This window comes from Pelophylax lessonae (assembly GCF_965119305.1).
Source record: "Pelophylax lessonae genome assembly, chromosome: 3".
In the NCBI taxonomy this organism is placed as follows: domain Eukaryota; kingdom Metazoa; phylum Chordata; class Amphibia; order Anura; family Ranidae; genus Pelophylax; species Pelophylax lessonae.
This window is the reverse complement of record NC_138770.1, coordinates 399,607,351-399,613,788: the sequence shown is the minus strand read 5'-3', so window position 1 is coordinate 399,613,788 and position 6,438 is coordinate 399,607,351.

Here is a 6,438-nt window from a genome sequence, read left to right as displayed (position 1 = left end):
ACGTATTTAGTAAGAGTTTTTTTAAGTTGTATTTTTTTCCCACAATCTTTTGCAAAATGAAGATTTTTTGTTCACAAAATTGTCATATTACCAAGTTATTTCTCACACACTGTTCAGGCATACTTGCAACTACATCCCAAAATACATTCTGCTACTCCTCCTGAGTATGGGGATACCACATGTGTGAGACTTTTACACAGCCTGGCCACATACAGAGGCCCAACATCCAAGTAGCACCTCCTGGTGTTCTAGGAGCAAAAAATGGCACATATAATTTCCTGAAAACCTATCACACTTTTGAAGGCCCTGTAGCACCAGGACACTGGAAACACCCACAAAATGACACCATTTTGGAAAGCAAACACCCCAAAACATAATTTAGGAGGCATAACGCGTCTTTTGAACATGTCATTTTTTCCCACAAGTTTTTGGTAAACGTTGAAAGAAAATAAAAACGCATATTTTATTTACACAAAGTTGTCCATTCATAAGATATTTCTAACACATAGCATGTACATAGCAAAAATTACATCCCAAATACATTCTGCTACTCCTCCTGAGTATGGCTATACCACATGTGTGCGACTTTTACACAGCCTAGTCACACACAGAGGCCCAACATGCTGGGAGCACCGTCATTTCCCGACTACCGATTACACTTTTGTGAGGCACTGTAGGGCACTGATGTGGCACAGATGAGCACTGATATAGCATGGATGTGGCACAGATGAGCACTGATGTGGCATGGATGTGGCACGGATGAGCACTGATGTGGCATGGATGAGGCACAGATAAGCACTGATGTGGCACGGATGAACACGGATGTGGCATGGATGAGCACTGACGTGGCATGGGTGTGGCACGGATGAGTACTGATGTGGCATGGATGAGCACTGTCATGGCAAGTATGTGGCAAGAATGAGCACTTATGTGGCATGAATGTGGCATGGATGAGCACTGACGTGGCATGGATGTGGCACAGATGAGCAGTGATGTGGCATGGATGTGGCACGGCTGAGCACTGATGTGACATGGATGAGCACTGACATGGCATGGATGTGGCAAGAATGAGCACTGATGTGCATGGATGTGACACGGATGAGCACGGATGTGGCATGAGGCATGATTGAGGCATGGATGGGCATGATTGAGGCATGACTGAGGTATGATTGAGGCATAGATGGGCATGATTGAGGCATGGATGGGAATGATTAAGGCATGACTGAGGTATGATTGAGATATGGATGAGGCATAGAGGAGGCAGGGATGAGCGCTGCTGCAGTCTCTCTCCTCTCCGTGCATGCTGTACAAATCGCTGTGTACAGCGTACGAGGAGAGAACCGAACCGGACATGCGCCAGTTTGTTGACAACTGATTGCTCAGTTATTGGATGGCGCGATCATGTAGTAAAAAGCCACTGTCATTTGCCCTTTATCACTATCCGTGATGCGCCAGGTCTCTTGGACTTGGCAATCATGGACACTTCCGTGTGTGTGCGCGCAGGAATCCAGATTCCGGGAGAACGGCATTGTACGCCCTTCCAGAATAAGCCAACCACGCAGTAGCCGTCATTTGGCTATGGCCCGGTCGGCAAGTGGTTAAAATAATGAACATGATATACTTATCTTCTCTGTGCAATGGTATTTCATGCTACATATGACTACTGTTTCAAGGATTGTGCATTATTCCTGGATAACCTCAACTGCTGGTGAATATGTGGTGTAGTTCAAGAATTTTGGCATTAATGTTTTTCAGCTTTTGTCTCATTGTCAACAGCAATTGCCCCACCCATACTTCTAAAGCCATCAAAAGATATAAAAAATAGCATCATGGCACATGGGCCAACATCACAAAGTATTTATTATCCAAGCATCTTGGGAGGCTCAGAGTGCCAATAAGAAAGCAATACGGTATTACAAGGCTCTTGAAACGTATCAACAGTAATTCTAAAAAGAGAACTGGAAAAATAAAGAGGAAAGAAGAGGTTGGGAAACAGAGGGAAAAGGAACAGAGGTACAAGGGGAGGTAAATTCTTGCAGGGGCAGCTGCTAGCAGTCAGTTCCTATTGATGTTGGCACACTCCAAAGACTACACTTCTCAAAAGCCCTTTCTCAAAAGGGTTAGCAATATGGTACAAACAAGTAGGGATCGACCGATTATCGTCAAGGCCGATATATCGAGGGCCGATATGCACTTTCCCCGATATATCAGAATCGGCCCTGGAAGTTACCAATATTGCCGATATTTTCGTGACGTAATTCTGCCTTCTTAGGCCGCCTCCCTCACCTTGGACAGCCTTGTCTGGAGTCGAGACTAGTCTCGTGAGAGTCTATCACAGCCATACATCCACCCACAGCAGCCCGGTGCCAGACAGCCACCCACACCCACAGGTCCTGTACCAGCCAGCCACAGGCACTGTACCAGCGAGCCAGCCAGCCACCCACAGGCCCTGTACCAGCCAGCCACTCACAGGCCCTGTACAAGCCAGCCACAGGCACTGTACCAGCCAGCCGCCCAAAGGTCCTGTACCAGCCAGACACCCACAGCCCCTGTGCCAGCCACCCACCACAGGGTGCCAGCTAACCAGCCACCCACCACAGCATGCCAGACAGCCACCCTCCCACCACAGGGTGCCAGCAAGCCAGCCACTCACCACAGGATGCCAGCCAGCCACCCACCACAGGGTGCCAGCCACCCACCCACCCACCACAAGGTTCCAGCCAGCCACCCACCACAGGGCGCCAGACAGCCAGCCACCCACCACAGTGTGCAAGCCAGCCAGCCACCCACCACAGGGTGCCAGACAGCCAGCCACCCACCACAGCATGCCAGACAGCCACCCTCCCACCACAGGGTGCCAGCAAACCAGCCACTCACCACAGGATGCCAGCCAGCCACCCACCACAGGGTGCCAGTCAGCCATCCACCACAGGGTGCCAGCAAGCCAGCCACCCACCAAAGGGTGCCAGTCAGCCATCCACCACAGGGTGCCAGCAAGCCAGCCACCCACCAAAGGGTGCCAGCCAGCCACCCACCACAGGGTGCCAGTCAGCCATCCACCACAGGGTGCCAGCAAGCCAGCCACCCACCACAGGGTGCCAGCCAGCCACCCACCACAGGGTGCCAGACAGCCAGCCACCCACCACAGCATGCCAGCCAGCCACCCACCACATGGTGCCAGTCAGCCATCCACCACAGGGTGCCAGCAAGCCAGCCACCCACCACAGGGTGCCAGACAGCCAGCCACCCACAACAGGGTGCCAGCCAGCCAGCCATCCCCCACAGGGTGCAAGACAGCCAGCCACCCAGCCATCCACCACAGGGTGCCAGCAAGCCAGTTACCCACCACAGGGTGCCAGACAGCTAGCCACCCACCATAGGGTGCCAGCCAGCCACCCACCCACCACATGGTGCCATCCAGCCAGCCACCCACCACAAGGTGCCAGCAAGCCAGCCATTAATCCTTTAACAAAAAATAACATGTTCAGTACCAGATTTGTGTCAAAATTTGTCTTTATTTTTCAAAATTTTAAATGTAAAAAATATCGGCCCATATCGGCCGATACCAATATGCAATGGCCAAAATATCGGTATCGGCAATGAAAAACCGATATCGGTCGATCCCTAATAACAGGGCTCTTGAAACGCATCAACAGTAACAGCAACAGAGGGGAAATGAATGGAGGTACAAGAGGGAGCATTGCATAGGTTGTTAGAGTTTTGTCTTGTTGACAATTAGATGGGTTTATGCCTCATAGATCCATTAGATGGTGATCAAAATCAGATGGCATGGAATTCAAAATCTACAGGTCCCAGGTTTTGTGAAAGGCATGTATAGTGTCAGTAAGTTTAGCAATCAGTTTGTCATTAATGAGCATCTAATTAATTTTGGATTTTACTGCTGCCAGTGAAAGATATCCGACAGCTAGGGTCCAGCTATGATTTCTTAATATGTAATAGATCTGAGTCTCTAAATTCTGGACAAACAGACATGTCCACCACATACAGACATAAGTGCCTGGTTCCAGGCAGCTGCAGAAGCAGGTTCCTATGTGTCCTGGGGTGTAACACGCAACTCGTGTTGGGACTAAGTACCAACAGTACAGCGTCTTATAGTTAGTTTCAAGGGCAAGCACATTCTGAGAGCAAGATTTGTTAGTTTCCCAGATTTGCTGTCATTGTTGTGGCTCCAATGTTATATTAGGATCAGCTTCCCACTTCTGCTTGTGGGTGTAATGCGGTGGTTAAGAGTCAGCAGTAAGTGGGTAGTGAAGCAAGGAGTGCAGATCTTTGCAGGAGCACCATTCAAAAGGCATTAGGGTAGTTCAAGGACTGAGATCATTGTTTGGTTAAAATGTTTAACTTGTAAATAGCAAACAATTTCAGCTCTAATAAGTCTGTGATCCACTTGTAGAGTATGAAATGACTTAGGGCCATGAGACATCAAGAGGCCACACGAGTCAGTCAGTTTGAGATCTAACTATTGTCGGAATGCACATGATTTTTCCCACCCTGGGAAGAAAGCAGGGTTGCCTGGGAAGGACATTATAGGAGAAGTCCAGGCAAAACCTAACTAATGCTAAACCTGCTCTCTGCCACATTCTAAACCTAATCTATCTAACCCTGTAAAGCAAAAATCACTGTACTTACCTTTTCTGCACCCGATAAGGTCCCGTCTCTAACAACAAAAGCTGTTTGCAGGAGAGGACCAACAATGGCTTCTGTTGTCGAGTGCTTCTCAAGCACCCGCCTCCACGCTGAAGCCGCCGCTGACAGCTCAGCCTGGGACTGGATCCCCCCCAAGTATTAAAGGGAATTCCAAATAGACAGGTAGGGTAGTGTCACTAGCTTTTGCAGAGTAGGTCTGTTTTGTGGGAATATCCAGAGCAGATTAGCGATCGGTATAGGGGCACAATCTGCCACTTTCAGGGATATTCAAAGGGGAATCTCGGTCATAGCATGGTATTTAGTGAGTGTGGCCAATTGGGCTGACTGAAAATACTTCTGTAAGCGGGGGTCTCTCTGTCCACTTTAGGAACGGCTCTGATAGAGAGTTTGTTTAGCTACTTGTGGCTTTTGGTGGTGCCAAACAAATTGCAAAAGCAGTTGTTGAAGTTCCCGGAGGAATGGAGTCCAGATTCTAACAGGTAACACCCTAAATCAGTACAGTAGTTTTGGTAGATATGTCATCTTGATTGCCGCTATGTGGCCCAGACGGGACAATGGGCAGTCCCTCCATGTGGCCAATAGTATTTTAAGTTAACTAGAAAAGGGGCAGGTAATTGACAGCATAGTGGGAGTAGAAGGAGAGGGTGAGATAGATTCTGAGCTACAAAAGGCATTTGCATTCCGATAACTGAAGTATTGCTGCACGATACCTACTTGTTCATGTGGCATTGCTATATTTAGGATTTGGGACTTAGTGTGGTTAATATGGAGGCCAGAAATGTTACTTAATTGAGTCACTAATGCTGTCAAGTTGGAAAGTGTGATGATTGGATTAGTAATGTAGAGAATAATATCATCAGCAAACAGGCCTAATTTGTGATGGCATCCAGCTATATCCGGTGTCGTATATATACAGTACGTGTCGTAATAAATTGTGCTAGTTGCTCTATGGAGAGGTTCGAAAAGCAAGGGGGAAGGGGGGCAGCCCTGTGTTGTGGAAATTTATTAATATTTGTGTGGACATTTTTCAGCAAAAGTTTTATTCAAATTGGCAGCATGTCTCCCAGTGTCAGTTTACTGGTAATCGCTATGCACAATGAATATGGCTTTAACTGGCATTGAGGAAAGACCTGTAGTTGTGGAAGCCTTCCATTAAATGGAGACTGCATACTATTCGCCTGATCTCCCGAACGTCGGGCGCTCTGAGTGTCTACTGCTGGAGCGAACGCTGGTCCATATCTATGGCAGTGGAATGCAAACTCCACTGCGCAAATGTATATCGGTCAGCCGGGGCCCCAATATTCACTGGCGGAGATATGTTTGTGATGTGGAATTATTATCATTTTGATAAGTATCTGCCCTTTTGCTGGAATAATGGCTGGTAGCTTTCTATTATGCTTGATCCCCATGATTGAAACACTGCTGCTATTTCCTTTGCAGATATAGTCTAATTTACTGGATTAATAGCATAATCACTATCATATATGTTTTTTTTATATATTATATAGGATTCACTCTAACAGCTTAACAGGTTATGACTGACGTGCATGCGTATGTACTGGCATGGCCGCGTTCACGAGAATCCACGCTAATTTGATTGTATGGCAGCCATTTTAGCAATAGTGCATTGTTTCCCTTTCACTTGACAGTTGATGCCACCTCCCCTTGTAGACCCCTTTTGTTCTCTGGCTATAAAATAAACAAGAGTGCTGCCTTGGTCAGGACTGCTGCTATGGACATTGACCATGATACAGCGTGTGCCTGTCTCTC